General features: G+C 40.8%; 1 long non-coding RNA gene across 3 annotated transcripts in view; it reads right to left on the bottom strand.

Annotated features, from left to right (window-relative positions):
* Nucleotides 1-2,655: 2,655 nt before the first annotated feature.
* The window catches only part of LOC115603996, a 113,461-nt gene continuing 96,968 nt past the window's right edge, over nucleotides 2,656-19,148 (bottom strand). For all 3 annotated transcript variants that reach the window (XR_003990095.1, XR_003990094.1, XR_003990096.1), the window contains exons 2-3: nucleotides 10,603-10,974; nucleotides 2,656-6,849 (exon numbers count right to left, since the gene is read on the bottom strand). This is a non-coding gene — a long non-coding RNA (uncharacterized LOC115603996). The remainder of the gene's footprint in view (nucleotides 6,850-10,602; nucleotides 10,975-19,148) is intronic.

Raw genomic sequence — 19,148 nt, forward strand, 5'->3', positions numbered from 1 at the left:
AACTGAACAAGTCTTATTGCAGACCCAAGGGATGGACTTTCAAACCCTCACTCTGTATTTCAGGCTGAAGAAATTCTTGTCCTTTTCTCCATAAACTCTTCATTCAGTTCTAAGTCTGCCAGATAAACAACCAGTCTGTGATATACTATATACAAGAGGAAACCACTTAGGCTTTTAGATCACCCATGCCCTGACTGTGTGAACTACCAGAAGCAGGAGCTTGAGGCAGGTTGAGGAGGAGGCCTATGAGCTTTTCTCTTTTTAGAGAGCTGGAACAGCTTTCCTACACAAAATCCCTCTCATGTATGAAAGAGAAACTCATTGCGAGAAGCTCACACCTGAGGGCATCCTTTTGGTGGTATGGGGTGAAGTGATGGATCATGCTATACTGGAAAGAGATGTAGAGCATCTACCCCATGGGATGTTTGGGAGATCTGGTTTTCTAGCAACTATTCTAAGCTGACCTTTTAAGGTTCAGTGTATGCAATGTCTGTGAATCCTTCCCAGCAGCATTCATTTGACACTCTTCTGAATGTCTGAAAATTTGTTGGAAGACTGCAAGCCTGGAGTGTGGCATGAGAGTAGTATGTCAGATCAGGACCTTCAGTGCAAATATACACAACCATTGCAGTAAAACAGCTTGTTACTCTGGTATGGATAGTGGATTTTAAGTTAAGCTGGTTGCATATTTTTGTAGAACATTTCCACCTAGATGAATGTGCTGAGAAGCACAGGATTCCTGTATACTAAGTATGTATTCATAACAGTGCTTCAGATTCCAGTGCCTCTGTGACTTTTTCAGCCTGGGTGGTAAGCGAACTTACTAATTTCAAAGACCAAATGGTTGTATTTCTTGACTGAGCCAAAATTTCCAAGTGAAACAAGGGGGGAGGGAAAGACTGGGACAAGGAAGTTTCTTGTTTCATCACCTCAGGAAAAGGGTTAAATACATTGTATAAATACGCACAGGTACATACACAGGTATACACATGCACAATATTCCATTTATGTTATTAATTTAAATTTTATCTCCATAGTTAGTTAAAACCTTCTTCTGCTCTTCATAGGAAATGAGGGGCTTATTAGAAATGCCGCCATCCTAACTGAACACCTGCTCTTACCCCATGAGTGCATGAACTGGGTGGCAAACCAGGCCAACAGACTCACATGCTCAGTCAGTGCTATTAAGCTCTATGGCAGAGTTTACAGATCTCTTTGCTCTTCTTGCTTTACATGCACAGAAGAAAAGACACAAGACTCCTGCAAGAAGGTGCTTATAGTCTGTGGATATGTCTGCCTGGACCTCTGCTCTGCTGATGCCACAAGCTGAGCAGAAGTGGTTTCGCTGTGGCTAACAAAGCACAAAGGTGGAGCTGAAGAGCCCTTCTGAGGTCCTGAGTAAGATGCTTGGCACCACATCATCTTGGTCATGCCATTTTGATTCAGGGCATGGAGACAGCTTGCTTGCATCTGACTGCAAAATGCCCTGTAGCTGTCCCCTGCATAAACAAAAGCGGAGTGAAGAAACAGATGGTGGAGCTGTCTGCCCCAAGGCCACACAGGAGGTCAGCAGGAGAAGCAGGAGTGGAGCAGACATGCCTGTGTCCAGCAACAATGATTCATCTCCTAAGCTCACTGCCTGGTACGGCTTTACTAAGCATAAACGTATTTAAAGTCTACGCAAAACTCCATCTGTTTCCTCCACTGCCACTTGTCTGTGAGCAGAGTCATTGGGGTTTTGTGTCTGGGAGAACATGGCAAGATTGTGTAGAGTTTTCTTTTAGTCATTAAAGCTTACCATAAACTGCCAAATACACAAAAGTGCCAGCATCATCCAAAGAAGGACTAACTAACTCCCACTGAAGGTTTTTGAAATTGTTCTCTACTCACATTACCTTAATAGTAAATGATACTCTTGTGGGGAGTAGGCTTCCTCTTCTCTATCTTCAGCCATCTAGATGACCAGTCTAAGCCAAATATCTATGCCCCTGCTATGGGCAATGGAGAGAAACAGGGAGATTTATTTTAGATACCAGTCTGAGGATAGGGTGAATTGCCCTACAAGGTCCTCTGGTTATAGAAACATCCTAGGCAAGCAGTTTACTCTAGATAGCAAACTTTCAGTAAGCTTACATCTGATGTGAAAAATTATGCATTGGAAACAATGATATAACTTTAACAGGGTAAACTTTTCACTTTCTGATCTTACCTGTTTATATGGCATCATGATCTTCAGTATACAAATATTATACAGATAGATGAAAATCTGACTTCTGACTCAAAGAGCTTGCATAAGAATTTTTTGTAGACTAGATCTTTGTGGGATTCCAGCAATTCAAGTGGAATTTGCCATCAGCCCTGCTTATAAGAAATAATTTTTCTGGTTATGTTTTGATTATTTGTGAAGTTATTAATCCTTAAATCTTCGTCTTAACAGAAGGGTTTAATCAAATTTGGTAAAAACTTCCTTTAACCCATTTTTGCTTTTCAAGGTGACTTACAATATAGCTATGCAAGTAAGTGTTTGTACACCTTTTAAAAACCTAAGAAACACTGTTGACTTACAGAAGATTTTTTTGGTTTAATAAAGTTCTCTGTGTGTGCAAGGCAGTAAATTAATTTTAGAAAACAGTAATATCACACCTCAGATGCACATTGTCTACTGAAGTATATTTTTATTTTGATAACATTGTAACACTGCTAAGATTTCACACAGATTTCATGTAAGGTGTTATAATGTAGCTACTTTGTATACTAGAAAATCACCCCTTCTTCAGAAGCACTTTTTAATATAGCTTTTGGGTACAGTTTGCTGCCATCTTTTGTCCTTTAACTGTAATCCATTTGCCTTAAATTACAGGAAACTTGTTCAAGCTAAAGCAAATAAGATGTAGGTCTTTAAATTAAAGTTGTCTCAGAGCTCTATTGTGGTAGTCTTTAGAGAAGAATTTTATATATGACAAGTTTCAGGAGTTTTATGCCTTTGGGAGGACTGGGTGGACTCAATGATCTCCCAGCAGAGCATTAGTTCTACTTAGAAATTTTACTGAAAAGCCAACTCTCTGACATTGAAAGGGCCCCTTGAATAGAATTCACATGTTACGAACAACATGACTTGCTCCCTTTTCCACATTCTTCATGGGCACACATCATCTTTGAAGTACATCTTTAGAATACATGTGTAAAACAGGTCAGAGAAATTGCTCCCTAGATGTGTCTATTTTTCTCCACTGCCTACAAAGGGAGCCTTGGGTTAAGAACTGCAAATGTCCAGATTGGGTCAGATGAATAGGCCACACACACTACATAATATGCTCCAAAAATCTTCCAGAAAGCCTGGAAAGACATCAGCCCCTTGAGGAGAAGTTGGATGTGATTTTTGTGTATCAACCCATTAGACTGAAGAGCGACTGTTCAGAAACAGGCTTTGATAAAGGCCTGTAAACTGCAGTATTTTCCTCATTTGTTTTATTTTTTCCTGAATATGCCCTTTCTCTTTCTTAATCATTCGTATGTCCAAGAGCGAAAATAGAAATTATCTGTTTTTTCTCTTAAATTTAAGTGTATTTTATCTGCCTTCAGAATTAGTTTAAATTTCACAGTAATCTTTTCCTCTTTTCTCATATACTGACATGGACTCCATAAAAGCTTCTACTCCCTGCTGATCTTACAGGAATGTGTACATTTTTTTATGGGAGGATCTGAAGCACTACGACTGATGAAGAGGAAACAATAACTACTTTTTCTCAAATGGAAACTGATGGAAAAATATATAAAAGGTATTTAATATTAAAAAAAATTGAGGCTCAAGTATCAAAGGCAAAAAAGTCCAGGTGCGGGATTCAGTTGCTTAAATGGAAATGTTTAGAGCTACTTTAGGCATACAGAATATCTCTTTAATTGCCTCCATAATTGCCTTCAATATATGTACAATATTGGTTGGTCTCAAACATTTGTCAAAATTTTGAAAAGATGTAGCACTAAGCTTAAATAGACTAGAATAATACTTTTATAAGAAATATGCCTTACCATTGGATGACTTGGAAGCAACAAGACACCTTCACTGCAGTCACCAGTAAGATCCTAAAGCTTTTATGTGTTTACAGAGGGCTGAGCCCCAAGGTATGTTCCTCTTTTATGTGTTTCTCTTGGCTAACTATCAACAGTATCCTGACCAGCAGGCTGGCTGTGCTCAATATCCTGGCACTGGCTCTTCCCACTTCTGTGTAAGGGCCTGAGGATTCATCCCACTTTCCTCTTAAAAGCCCATATACTCAAAATCATCACACCATCTAACATTTAAGCACTGTTTCTTCTTTTTTTCCATTCCTCCACTGTAAAAGACAAACATACAATGAACAGACTGAAACCAACGCATTATTTTTGTACAGACACATAATGACTAACATGCACAGTAGATTTTATAGTCCTAATATTCGTTTGATGATTACTAACCTGAGCTAGTAAAGCCCCTTAAGCAGTTCCAGTTGTCATCAAAGATCAGATGCAATTGTACAAACTAAAGGTGATGAAAGTGTCATATGAGATTTCTCTGTAAAAATTTCCATCTTTCATTCAAGTCATTTCCTGGCAAAACCCCTGTGAACAGCAGTGAGAATTTTGTGTGAGCAAGAATTGGTTGAAGATAACAAGGCTAGATCTACACCCTGGGCATCTCTACGATGTTATTTTTGTAAGCAGCAGCACTGGGATGGATCACACCCTTCATTCATAACAGCTAGGACATTGAGGCTCTTTTTGGCCTTGGTTTACATGAAATACTTCTTTTCTTGTCTCTTTTTTGCTGTTGGAGTATGGCTGAAAGGGAGAGTTTGTCCCTTTGTGGCATGGATAGGCTGCTCCGCCAAAGGAGTTCTTGTGTGAAGGAGGCCTTAGCTTCACAAGAACAACTAAGGTCTGGTACTGCAGTCAGTGATGCCATCTGCCTCTTGTTCAAGCCCCTCCTGATGGTGCAGCTGCTTTCCCAGACGGTGCAGCTGCTCCTACTCCTAGAAGCAGCTTTGCCAAGGCTGCTCCTCCAGAGACACATCTTCTCACACCTCCCTTGGTTTCAGCAACTTTGGGATGAGTCAGGGCAGAAGGCACATTTCTGCTGGCTGTGAACTGTCCTATGAAAGCATGAAGCCAGGGAGCATTGCTTGGGCTCCTGCCTCCAGCCTCCTCCCAGAGGGGACTCCAGAGTTTTCTGGGGAGGCTGGAAGCGGCAGCGCAGCTGCTGACTGCTCTGCACACCAACGCAGATCCACAGGGGTAAGTGACCTCTTGCTCGGCTGCTTCCCTGCTGTAGCTGAGGCTTGCGCAAACATTCTCCCATAGCAGACAGTGTTGCAAACCCTTTCCATCATATAGGCAAGTCCATAAGAGTTTCACAAGCCTTATAATTCTGCATGTGATACAACACCGACTGACATGAGTTACATTTTTGCAGATGTGGTTTTCCATACATGGAAAAATTAATTAACCTTTGTAAAAAATTGTTAAAATAGAATGTAAGATACTCAGCTTTTGCTGTGGTTTCATTTTATGCTTCTGTAAAAGTAAGAAACCAAAAGAATGTTTCCTTAGGCAGAAGCTTTAAAAAGATTTTATGTGTTAGTAAGAGCAAAGATTCAGTAAAACAGGACATGAGTGGAGGGAACAAGCAAAGCTGGCTAAGGAACTCCTTCTCCTTTGCAAAGTTAACAATGACTGAATAGTAAATTGTTTTTTAATAAGTTTTGTATTCTCCTGGGATATGGTTAAAGGGTTAATTTAACGCTTGACCCATTAAAACCGTTGAGTGCAGTGAGAACCTTGTAAGGCTGATCAGATGATTATTTCTGGAAGATAAGTGGTTGAAAACCGAGCCTCACTAGTTCAGGTAATCAAGGGAAATCGGCATAAAAGAGAAGATGCGGCTGAGTAACGACAGAACGGCTACCTGAGATTCTATTACTTGTCGTCTTTCAAGCATAATAATGAGATTATAGTAACCCTAAACTGGCTGAAAACAGAAATCTGGCTGTCTGTCAAGTTCATTGTGTTGAGTTTTACAACACTCCAGATCTGGTTCCTCTGAATCTACAATAATTATACCAGGAAGACAGGCTCAAAGAAAACCCTTTCAACCTTGGATCTTTGTCAGGTTTTGGCTTATGACCAGAGTACCATTGTTTATATCATGGGAAAGAAGAAAAAAAAAAGGGGAGGAAATAACAAAAAACATTGTTAACGTTTATTATTATTTTTTCATCATGCAATTCTTAAAGAAATATTGCCACAAGTCTTTCCTCACTCCAGCTGTCACACTGCCTTGTGAATTTCTGAATGAACTTGTTACTGAACCACAAGCCTCTTGGCTTCTCTGTTATTACTCTAGACAGAGCCTTTTGCTGTAAATATTTTCACACCTTTAATTGACACACACCTTCACATCACACACGTGGGGTAGTGCTCCTACTTGTTAAAAAAATGCGAAATTACACAAGATACAGAAACAAGGGGTCCATAACAGTAACCTCAAGTATACATGTGTTTTTAGCCTGGACTCATCTCAAACTCAGGTTGTTTTGGTGCAGAGAGAGTAGTCTAAAGCATTGGATGGTGAGATCCTCTTCTGAGACTGTTTTGGTACAGCAGCTGTAAGGTTGCAGTTCAGGAAGGCTTTTTGGCACATTTGAAGTCCAGCTGGCTTCAGCTCTGTCAGGCACATCACTCCTCCTGCTTACTGGGAGCCTCTACCTGCCCTTTCTTCTGTCTTGATTCACACTTACATACATGCTTTTCCAGGTTGATGTAGGCTTCGGCTGCTAGTATGAAGAGATGTTTGTATCCATGCCTCACTTCAGACTGTGAAGAAAAAAATCAAGTTAGATATTTGTATTTACTGTGCAAAGAGCTTTGACCAGCCTGTTCCTGGCGGTCACTGTTGTTGCTGTTCTGAGGGAAAAGATGCCCAGGTTAGCCTGGATGAGTTGAGGAGCTGGCATTAACCCGGCTGCTTTCTGCAAGTGCTTCAGTTGCAAGAACAAGGACATTGTTCACACAACTAGAGCTGCTGAAGCAGCAACCTCCTATGATGGCCAGGGATCAGCATCTCAACACAGCACTGCTTTCACTTAGTAGGCTGGAAGAGGGGATGTCTTACACAGCTTCAAGTCTCCATGCAAGAAATGCTGGTCTCCTGGCCCTTGATGCTGGCAGATGAGCTCTTTTGCGCCTGTGTGTTCTGTGGTCTTGTGCACTGATTTAATTCAGCCTCCAAAGCACCCTTTCCCCTGGCCTAAACTGCATCTCCCCGAGGGAGCCAGAGCACAGGAATGCCAGTTTGCAATTCCAAAAAGTCCTTGAGACACAGATCAGGCCCTAAGCATAAGTATAGACTCAGGAATGCAATTAAAACGCTTTGTTCATTGGAGACCTGTTCTTGTAGCAAGTATATTTCGAGCAGACATGTAGACACTCAGCACTTGTTGAGTGCTGTGCCCGGCAGGCTCTCTCATGACTTTTCATAGACTATGCACTTGTGACACTATTTGTAAGCTGCCTTTATTCCCCTTTTCAACTTCCAAACATCCACGTAGAAAAAGAAACATTCGTCACCCTGCAAAGTCAAATTAGAACGTATTATACATTTCGAGCTTCCTTTAAAATGTATTTTAGCAGCTATAAACAAGGCCAGTAATCAGCACTACCACCATGTGAAAATTCTTGAACACATCAGTGCTAGAATTGCTATTGACATATCACGTATCTGGGATAGGAACACTACTGTTTGTGGGATAGGAATAAGGGTTATCATTGAGCTGCCTTCCATGGTTGCCATGAAGTACCACTACTAAATATTTTTTAAGTAAGTCCTAGATATTTTTAAAGTCCTTAACAATGGACATAGGAGCCTTATTTTAGGTGTACCTATTTCTTAAACGCGAATTTTGTGTCTCAGTGCTTTTCTTGAGCCTTTGGGCCTTTGTTACGTGAGCAATACATAATACTTCTATAGCCTTATCCTTAAAATTGAACAGGTTTTCTGACAGCAGCGTATTTGATGAAGCAGACAATGCATGTATTTATTCCAGAAATGTCTTTCATGTTTGTCGAGAAATCTGATTCTGTTCCTCATAACTAATAGCCAACGCTCACAGAACTACCAAGTTTATGTCAAAGCAAACCTAAATTATTAACAACCTTTGTGGTTTCAGGCAGGGCCTGGTTCTCATAAGTCAAAGTCTATTTAGTGATGGCTCTGCAGTTCATAAATCACTGACCGTGAGAAACGGAAATACATTATACTATAGTACTTGTACTTATACAAGGTCTGTGCTACCAAACCTTCAGACCCCTCCAAAAAGACATTTCAGGCTCCTTCTTTATATGGTTCAGTGGAAAACTAGTCCAGGAATATGGAATACTGAAGTGGAACAGATTGGGGATTTTGGCAGCAATCAGATTTTTTTTTCACTGCAAAATGATAGTTCATCAAGATGGAACCATTTTGTGGAAGTGTATGCTTAACCACCATAAGAGGGGAGGGATGGCTGAATGCCTGCAAACAACTATTAGCAGTGGCTTTTTATTTTCCACACCTTTTTACTTAAGATTAGAAGGAAAAAAAAAAAAAAAAAAGCAGTATTCGTAAGAGTTCAGTTACTCTAAACAACAACAACAACAAAAAACTAAAATCTTGGGTATGAAATTCTCAAGCTTCCTGGGTTGCGCAGAGGAAGATCACAGCACAGCCCAAGCTGTCCAGAGGGCACTGAGGTGCAGGATTTGGGCAGAAGGCTGCCCAAACGCTCCCATGCACAGTGCTCTGGTCTTCCCTCTCCAACCACATATCTGACCCTGTATCTATTTTCATGGACTCAGGAGTACCTCACGGACCCTATGCTTCTGCCATTTTCATTGAATATGCCTGGTTAGATGAAAGACATTGTTCATTTGCATGTGGGATAGCGGGTTCTGCTAAGGTAGAACTGAGAAACTCATTGTTCATTATTCTGTCCTATAAATATACTAGTCCATATGTACCTGACACAGTTCAGTTACTATTTTACCCTAACATGGAATTAGGACCTCATCTTCATATATTTCTCAAAAAAAACCCAAACAAACAATCAAAGAAACAAACAAACAAACTTTCTTGTGTGAATAAGCGAAACAGGAATCTGAAAAGAAAAGAAATACTCGAAGAGCAGCCCAAGTCCTGAAAGTGAGGAGTTAAGTGTGCTCCACTTCAATTACCTCAGTATTAGCAACCCTAAAAAAAAGAATGTTTGCAGTATTTAATGAAGATCTGCAGTGATGTTCTGGCCAAATATTATGAAGGAGTTACGAGGAAACTGCAGAGTTAATAGAACTGAATTGAAGCAAGGGTTTTTCAGAAGTGACTTAATCTGAGGCTTGAAAACTGAAAGAACTTTTATCCTTGTTGAAAACTGCTGGCTCCCTTCACCCAAACATATTTATATAGATATTTAACTGATTTCACTAGTGAACAAGCTAATGTATTCTAGAACAATTTATTTTAAAATGTGAACTGTAAAATTATGCTACAAAGTTTATTAAACTTTCAGGTGTTACATTTTGACATACTCAGATCTTCCCTTTAACAATGACAGAATGCTACACAAAAATACTGCATTTCATCTGGTGTAGGTCTTTATCTTATCTTGACAGATTATTGCTGGTTAAATTGTAGAGCTGACTTAAAGGCAGGACTCTTCAAGGGAGTGAGAAATTAAGGCTTCACCAAATGGTAATAAAGCTATTAAAAATGCAAACAGCAAACAGCTACACTGTACAGGTTAGACAGCTAATCCAAACTAGCAGTTTAAAAAAGCAGAGCAATTACAGTTTTATTTAAATGCAAGCAATATGAGCAAGAATAGAATGAGGTGCCTTGTTTAAATGCATTCTTTTGAATATTTATTAGAAATAATACATGTAGTTAAGCCACTTATCTGATTTCAGTGAATAAGTAAAATGCAAAAGATCAATTTTCATAATTATACTAAAGAAGTCTGTCTTTCATAAAAATCTCATTAATAACACCATTATTACTGAAAAAATATCTCAGTATTATTATTGTTATTCTAATTATCAGCAAAATGCTACTGATAATGTTGTCATAAAATTCCTTTTTAGTATCCTATTAAGGAAGATAGAGTAAGTAGTGGTTTAAGTTAAATCTGGATCCTAAGTGGCATTTAAAAAAAAAATCTTTTTTGTGTATTTGGATAAAATACATTATGTGTATAATTACATAAATTACTTCAGGTTTAGCAAACAAGAGAGATATAGATAATGCATGCCTGCATATGTATTGTTCTATCTATAGAATTGTATAGCCAGCTCAGTAGGAAACACCCTGAGGCATGAAAGCAGAGTAACAAAATGTTGCCCAAGGGCAAAAATAGTCTCTCAGCAAAATTTTAATGAACAGCCATTTTCACTTATTTGTTATAATCAGAGGCCCTGTCAACACTCACTTTTTTTTTAGTGCCCACCCGGGTTTATTACATTGCTAAAGACCTGAGTGTCCTCTAGAAATTAATATTAGAAAGGGCCCATGATCTTACAGGAAGGAAATTATCTGCTCACATTCATTATCCAGCATGCTTCAAAACTAGGCCAGCGTGGGTTGCAGAACACAGGAGAAAGCAGGAAGGATTTTTGGAGTTGGAACCTGACAGTTCTTCATCCTTACAGCAGACAAGAAGTTGAACAGCCAACAAGGCTAGAGGAGAATTTGTTCCTGCCATGTAATCAGTAATTCACATGGTCCACACATGTAGCTCCATGTCCATGAGCTCCAGAACCTCAGCATGTGAGTTCCCAAAGAGGATAACTGGTTTGCCACCCAAAGAGCTGGTTAATAAATAATAGTTATAGTAGCCATGAGTCAATCAAAAACTGTACACAGGCTTCCTTGGGAGGTTTGCAGCAGTGAACAACTTCCTGAACAGGAGGCACCTGGAGGATGAAAAGACAGTTGGAAAAGTTGCACAAGTTTTCATGGGAAGGCAGTCTGCCACCCTGCTGCTCTCTCTGAGCTTTCACACCATACACAAAGAAATATGCCACTGGCAGCACAGCAATCTTATAGCCCTTATGTCAGGGAAGATAATGTTGTGAGACATGTTCAGGTTTCTCAAGCAATAGATTTTCATTCGTTTAGGTGATTCTGGCAGTTTCTGGTTCTGCCTTCATAGCCACAGCTACTTAAACAATAGTGGAAACGAGTTCGTTTGATGGTATAAGTGTCTGGGAGGCAGTGAAAAGAGTAGGCTGAAGGACACTTTCCTGCCCAGGTCTTGATTATTAATATACACATGTGCTTACATGCATACAAACATACAGTGGTCAGTGTTGGGTGAATGGACGTTTACCATAGCACTAATTAAACAATGCGTACAGGCACGATTAAGAAGGAGCCAAGCAAGAGTTCAAGGCGTTTCCTGAACAGGGTTAGAAACATACCCAAGTAGATCACAGACTGATTTTCTGTTAAGATATGTATTATTTTTTGTTAATTGGTATCACGTTCTGGAAAAAAAAATGCTTCCTGGCAAGCGAAATTTATTTGAATCTATAGCTTGTCTTCCTTCTCCTGGCTTAAAACACTTACAGAAAATTAAGTTATCTAAGTAGAGGGAGTCAGGTAACTTTCAGAAACAACTTTCAGTGTATTGCAATCACTGGATGAAATAAAGATAGTTATACTTATCCCAATGTGTCACAGGTGGCATTTACCACTATGCATGAGTGTTAAAGCAAACAGAAACAGCTTTTATCACAGCAGAATGTCATGATCTGCACTTAGGGTTCAATCTTTCCATCGACTATGTGGGCACAAATTGACATGCCTCAGAGAGTAGGATTGAATTCTCCACTTATTTTAGAAAGTGTTCTAAAAATACAATCAATATAGGGGGTTGTAAAAATAACTTTTTTTTTTTTTTTTTCACTTGCTAGGGAGAACTATGCATAAATTACGGCTTTATTTTCTTCTACTTGAGAATTATGTAAGTTGTATGAAGAGCTCAAGATACTTTAATACAACCATCATGCTTTTGCATCTGTGTTGTCTCTAGTGATTTCTTTTTTCCTCTCTATCTCTTTTCTTCCCTTTCTCTTGCTCTCTCTTCTATTCTCTATCTCCTGGTATCTCTCTCCATGACACATACACACATATACACACACACTCTCCGGCAGCAAGGGCATGTGCAATAGGCAACCCCCAATTTTCCCACTTGAAAGTGTTCCCGTGGCTTCCAGTGTGATTTTTCTTGGCTTTTATGTATAACCACCTACCTCTGCAAGACAAATTGATTTCTGTTGATCTCTTAGGTGCACACTTAGGGCAGGTTTCACTTAGTCAATCTCTGTCTCCATCGCACTGTTTGGTCTTATCGTGGATACTTTATAAGCAGTGGCTAATTTTAAGGCGATGAATACAAATGAAATAATAGTAAGAGTGCATATTCTTCAAGACAAGAACTGTCTCTTTTTGCGTAACACTATTTCTTCTATTAAAACAAAGCCAATCATAATTAATCAGGGACCCGAAGATTCCTCACATTTGGGTTAAATCCTCCAATTTTCCTGTCCAAAACCCCACAATAGATTTTCTTAGTGAAACAGGATAAAACCTATATAATGATGAGAATCCTGCCTGGGAATGCAGGATTTCTGGGGCTTCCTGTACAGTTAAACCTGCATTCACAAAACCAGCCACAAAACTCATTTTAACCCAGGTGTGCTCACTCCCTCGCACTCCTTAATTACCTGATCACAAAGCCCGCCTCTCCCCAGTCATACAGATTTTGTCTACAAAGTTTGGTACACCTTGTGTTTTACAATATTCTTTCAGTCTAACACAACTACTTTAATTTACGTGTCAGAACCTTTATTGCTGTAATCTATCTTCTCTCAAAAGTTCACATTAACAAATTGATCAGCCTTGATGTGCTATGTACTTACTAAGAGGAAAATCATGTTTTCTTTTGGAGATGATACCTCAGAAGCATAAGCACTTAAAAATGTTTTTTAATGAGTTGAGTGTCTTGTTTGTGACTGTATCTCCTACATAAAGATGTACCATCTACTTTGTGTTTTCCCTGTGACCAGTCCTTAGGCAGTTTTAAGGCTCGTATTCACTCCTTTTGTGTTAGATCTCCTTTTCTTCATTTTCTTCTCCTTTTCCTTTACTTCTCCTCATGTCTCCTCTCCTTCCTTCTTTCCCTTCTTTCCTTTTTGCTTTTCCTTTTTCTTAGGAAGTTGCACTAGTTTGTTGCTGATTCTTAACACAGCATCATCTCAAAGACATGGAGGTGCTGGAAGGTGTCCAGAGAAGGGCAACAAAGCTGGTGAAGGGTCTTGAGAACAAGTCCTGTGAGGAATGGCTGAGGGAACCTGAGGTGTTTAGCCTGGAGAAAAAGAGGCTCAGGCGGTACCTTATCACTCTCTACAACTACATGAAAGGAGGTTGTAGTGAGGTGGGCGTTGGTCTCTTCTCCCAAGTAACAAGTGATAGAACAAGAGGTAACGGCCTCAAGCTGCACCAGGGGAGGTTTAGGTTGGATATTAGGAAAAATTTCTTCACTGAAAATGTTGTCAAGTATTGGAACAAGCTGCCCAGGGAAGTGGTGGAGTCACCATCCTGTAGGTATTTAAGAGACATACAGATATGTCACCTACATTGTTTAGTAGTGGACTTGGCAGTGCCGGGCTAAAGGTTGGACTCAATGATCTTACAGTTCTTTCCCAACCTAAACAATTCTATGATTCAATAAGTCAACAAGAATAATTTGAAAAAATGCTGTCCCAGAAAAATACCTGGAACATATCTGTGCATTCAAATGTTACCTTTTCACATTTTAATGAGCACAAACACAGAAATACTATTGATAGCAGATACTCTTTCTGCAGTGATCTCCTGAGCATCATCTTTTGTACTGAAGTGCCACAGCTTCTTAAGACTACTTATATGCATGAAAAATCAAATTTGGACACTTAGACGTTTTTGAAGGCTTGAAACAAAACATTAGTGAAATAATTGCTGAATCCAGGAAATTACTGTGAAGTGATACGTGACACATAATGTCTGTCAGTGTTACTGTAAGTGAATATATTCCGGGCCAGATCGTGGCCCGCCACTGAGCATTACAGGAGAGAAAAACATGCTTTAGCAGCTAGAAAACATTTTTCTTGCTTAAAATCACCTTTCTGTGCTATACTGCTGATCCGGCTGCTGTGTCCCTGTTCCCTGGATAGAGGGTCAGGAAAAATAAAATTCTGTCATTACTTTATGTTGTAAATCACTGGATGTTAGGCTCAGACTAAAGAGGCTATTCCAGCCAGTGCAAGTCAGGGCAGGCTGATGACTGCTCCTGCTTTGCACCAGGTAGCAAAACTAGCTCTTGGGAATATGAACAGAGCACCATGAATGCACAAAAAGAAGCACTCACTTTTGAAACACACATCAGGGAGTATTTGACGAATTGCCCATTGAAAGTTACAGGGAAATAATGTCCATTAATGGTCTCCAAGCAGTCCATAGAGGCACCTGTAGTCCTTTCTCCACCTGTATTGTTATGAACTGCAACACTGGTTTCCTTTGATTTCTAAATGCGATGTAACCCTTTAAATCCAAATCTCTTATTTTCTCTGTTATATATTTCAGGTTCTCCACAACAGTTCCTGTAAATGTCAGCATGGCTCCATATGTAATTTTTCTTCACTCATAGCTGTTGTCAACATAACATTACACAGAAAAACATATACCCCACCTCTCCAGTGAGATGGGGTCCACCCCATTTCTCTCCTGATATTGGAGGTATATTATAATTTTCATTTCTATTTGGCACTTTAGAGGAAGTGTATGTTTATAATTTTGACAATGCATATGCTTATGTTTAAAGTGTATTTTCTGTCTCCAAGTAGGGAGGCAAATAACCATTATCAGTCACTATTTATTAAATAAAATTGTAGCTAGTAAACAGCCAACTTTAGCCACTTCGAAGTCCAGCCATTCAGTTTGTCAGGCATTCGCATCTAGAATATATTTTCCTTTAAGAAAAAATACAAAAAGAAAGGGTATATGGGAAGGGGAGAAGGGAGAGAGAATGATTCACACGAAGAGTCATGGCTCCTGTGGAGCTATTCTTTGTTTCACAACACAATCTGCGCTGTAATCCTGTCTGCTCAAAAAAAAAAAAAAAGAAAAAAAAAAAACAAACCCAGTGTAAAAAGATCTGTTATTTCACCCTTCATTTACATGGTAAGAGTGTGTTGTGATCCCCAACTGCTGAAGAAAGAAAATAGAGTAGCCCGTGCTCCTGATTTGACCCCTTTCTTTACAAAAGAGCATGTTACTGTAAACATTAACTCTGGCTAACAGTCCTCAAAAACACTGCTCTTTGTCATTGTTGTGACAAACATCAACTTGCCTTGGCTGTGAGATTTGCCCTCACTCGATGGTCCATGGCTTTCTTAAAGCTTCCTCTCACCAGGCCAATGTAGCTGACTAAGCTGACCCAGAGAGTATATAACTGTGCTGCACAGATATACTTGTGGCATGTCATCTTTGTTGGCTTTGGGCTCCTCATACCATTAGGACTCCTGGGTGAACGTGATTCTTCTAGCTGCATAAACTTCACAGAATCATGGTTGAGGTTGTAAGAGACCTCCAGGGGTCATCTGGCCCAACGCTCCTGCTCAAGCAGGGACACCTAGACCCAGTTGCCCAGGACTATGCCTGGCTGACTGGCATATCTCCACAACCTCCCTGGGCAACCTGTGTCAGTGTTCCATCACCCTCACAGTGAAGTTTTTTCTCACATTTAAAAGGAATCTCTTAAGTTTCAGGTTGTGCCCATAGACCCTTGTCCTGTCGCTGGGCAACACTGAAAGGAGCCTGGCTCCATCCTCTTTGCACCCTCCCTTCAGGCAGTTAAATACTTCTATAAGATTCCCTCCTGAGCTTTTTCTTCTCCAGGCTGGACAGACCCAGTTCTCTCAGCTTGTCCTCATATGGGGGGTGCTCCACTCCATTAATCATCTTCATGGCCATTTACTGGAGATTGTCCAGTATGTCCGTGTCTCTCTTGTATTGGGGAGCCCAGAACTGGACACAGTACTCACCTTGTGGCCTCATCAGTGCTGAGCAGGGGAGATGGATCGCCCTCCTCAACCTGCTGACAGTACTTGCTAATGCAGCCCAAGATACCATTAAAGTTCTTTGTGACAAGGACACATTGCTGGCTCAAGTTCAACTTGGTGTCCACCAGGACCCCCAGGTCCTTTTCTGCAGAGCTTCTTTCCACCTGGTCAACCACCAGCATGTACTGGTTTTCCTCCCCAGGTGCAGGACTTTGCACATCCCTTTGTTGAACTTCGTGACACTCCCACCAGCCCATTTTTCTAGCCTGTAAAAGTCCCCCTGGGTAGCAGCACAACTTCCTGGCATATCAGCCACTCTTCACAGTTCTGTGTCATCTGCAAATTTGCTGAGGCTGTCCTATCACCCAGATTATTAATATTAAACAGGATTGAACCCCTGGGGTACACTACTAGATACTGGCCTCCAACTAGACTTCATGAGACTGACCACCACACTCTAGTCCCAGTCATTCAGCCAGTTTTCAATCCACCTCACTGTCTATACATCTACCTCATAATTCAACAGCTTCTCTATGTGGTGAATTTCTTCATTTGCTTTGCTTGCATGCACAGCTTTTGCTTTACCAATTAAACTTTCTCTATCATCTCATGAATTTTCTCTCTTTTATTCTTCTGATCCTCAACCCCACCCCACTGGGGGGGTGTAAGTAGGTGGATGTGTGGGGCTGAGCTGCTGGCTGGGGTTAAAGCACAACACAAGGGCCCAAGGTGAGGTTGACCAGTCTGCAGTTCCCTAGGTCACCCTTCTTGCCCTTTTGAAGATTAGAATGATATTTGCTTTTCTCCAGTCCTTGGGCACTTCTCCCAATTACCGTGATTGATCAAAGATCATTGGGAGTGGCCTCTCAATGACATTTGCCAGCTTCCTCAATACTCGAGGATGCATCCCATCAGGACCCATGGGCTTATGTTTGTCCAGTCTGTTTAAGTATTCCATGATCCTTTACCACCAAGCGTACATCATCTTTCTTGGTCCAACATTTTCTCCTGGTCTCTGGGATTACTGAAGGCCAGTCTTGGTAGTAAAGACTGGGACAAAGAAAGTATGCAGTGTCTCAGGTCTTGCGTAACCAAGTCCCCTTTGTCCTTCAGCAGTGTACCCACATTTGCCTTAGCCTTCCTTTTGTCACCTATGTACTTACAGAAGCCCTTCTGTTGTCTTTGACATGCCTTACCACATTCAATTCTGGTAAATTTGACTGTGACTCTTACCCACTGAATTCTGGAAAAACGCGTTGGATTTCTGTAGCACAGGTAATAATTGTGATGAAGTGTTAGAAGAAAACAGTGCCCAGGGGACAGTACTCCCTGTCATTTTCTCTAACTGAAGAATAGGCTGAGCATCAGCTGAAGGGAAAGCGACTGCTAGTGCTGGTACCCAAGCACTGTGCCAGGACTGTCAGCCTGAGTTGAAAGCACCTTCAAACTCCCGTGACAACTTGTTGGGATAGATGGGAAGGATACTAAGAGTGCAGCATCTTGGTTTGACTCTGCAAAAAAAGTTGTGACCACACTAATAGTCTAATTTTACTCCCAGAACATGGTCACCCTGACATCTTTATTGCAGATATGCTAGTTTACACTCTCCTCCACCAAGTCCTTGTTTTCCTGTGGAGGGAAATCTGAGCACAGTTGATAGGGCAATTTGCTGAAGGACACACAACAAATAAATAAACCACTTGGCTGTGGGATGCACCGACTGTGGCTCATTCTGACTTGAGTCATCCTGTAAAGTCTTCCCAGAGATCCACATGGCACCATGGCAACCACATGACATCATGCCCTCACCCATGTCACACATCACACACTGTCAACATCATGATAGAGAACCTGACACCAGCAGGCTTTGACCCAGCACCTCTCGATTTCAGTCACTTTACACTGAAAGCCCACAAAAATCTGTGAAAAGTAATGTCTTAGAGCTACAGGGCAGGCTGGCACACACCTGAATTAGGCTATTGCAGACAGCATTATTCTAGGGCAGGAGGGACATCAGCAAGCCCCACATCATGTAAGGGTCCCAAGGTCTTTTGCCAGTGCACTCCCCAGAAGGTGTGGATTAGCATAAAACATGGTGTCTGCATCTGTGCATTGTATTTTGTGCTATTTTTTTGAAATGAATATAAATACAACTGTAAGAAGATCCTTGTGAATTCAGTGGAAGGAAGACAGCTGACCTCCAAAGACTGCATGCTGCCAAGGCAGCTGCCCAGAGCCACCTCAGAAGCAGGTCTGTCTGAGCTCCTTGACACTTGAGGCAGCAGGGCCCAGCTCTGCACAGGAACCATCTCAATCTGCTCAGTTCAAAAGTGCCCAGCCAATTTTGGTGGAGTGGTTTCCAAAAGACAATGAGAGGACTCCTCTGGCTCACCACACAAACAAAAACAAAGCAACAGATTCAAACAATACTCTGTCTGAAGCACAGGCAAAAGTGTTTACTGTCCCTTTTCTGCAGTGCCCCCACAGGGATTAGAGACCCTGACAAGGTCTGAACCTATAGCAGCCTTAAGGTAGCCCCCTAATATTAAATCGCTGGATCACCTCGGTAGGCACATTCTTCATCCATCTTACTGATGCTGGAAGAGGAGTACCACTAATAGTTCCCAGCAAGAGAGTAGACAAGAAGGTAAGGGACTTCAGCTCCATGATTAGGCTTACATTGAGGAGCAGGTAGTTCTGACAAAAGAATGGGTTTTTTTATTTTTGAGAGAGAAAGAGAATTCCTCTCCCAGAACTTATGTGGCGTTTAGATCCACTTGGATGCCTTTAGATCATAAAGTATCTCAGGAAAGACATTAGTCAAAAAAATTTGCAGACTCAGGGTTTCTAAAAGTGTTTGAAGTCTAACTTTGAGCACCTAACAAACTCAAGCTGAACAGTGAGGCACACAGTGTTTTGGGCACTTGCTGAAGAGTAGAGAAAAAATAGCCTTGGACACCCCAGGATGTTGTCTAAAGCACTAG

This window comes from Strigops habroptila, chromosome 2 (genome assembly GCF_004027225.2).
Source record: "Strigops habroptila isolate Jane chromosome 2, bStrHab1.2.pri, whole genome shotgun sequence".
Lineage (NCBI taxonomy): Eukaryota > Metazoa > Chordata > Aves > Psittaciformes > Psittacidae > Strigops > Strigops habroptila.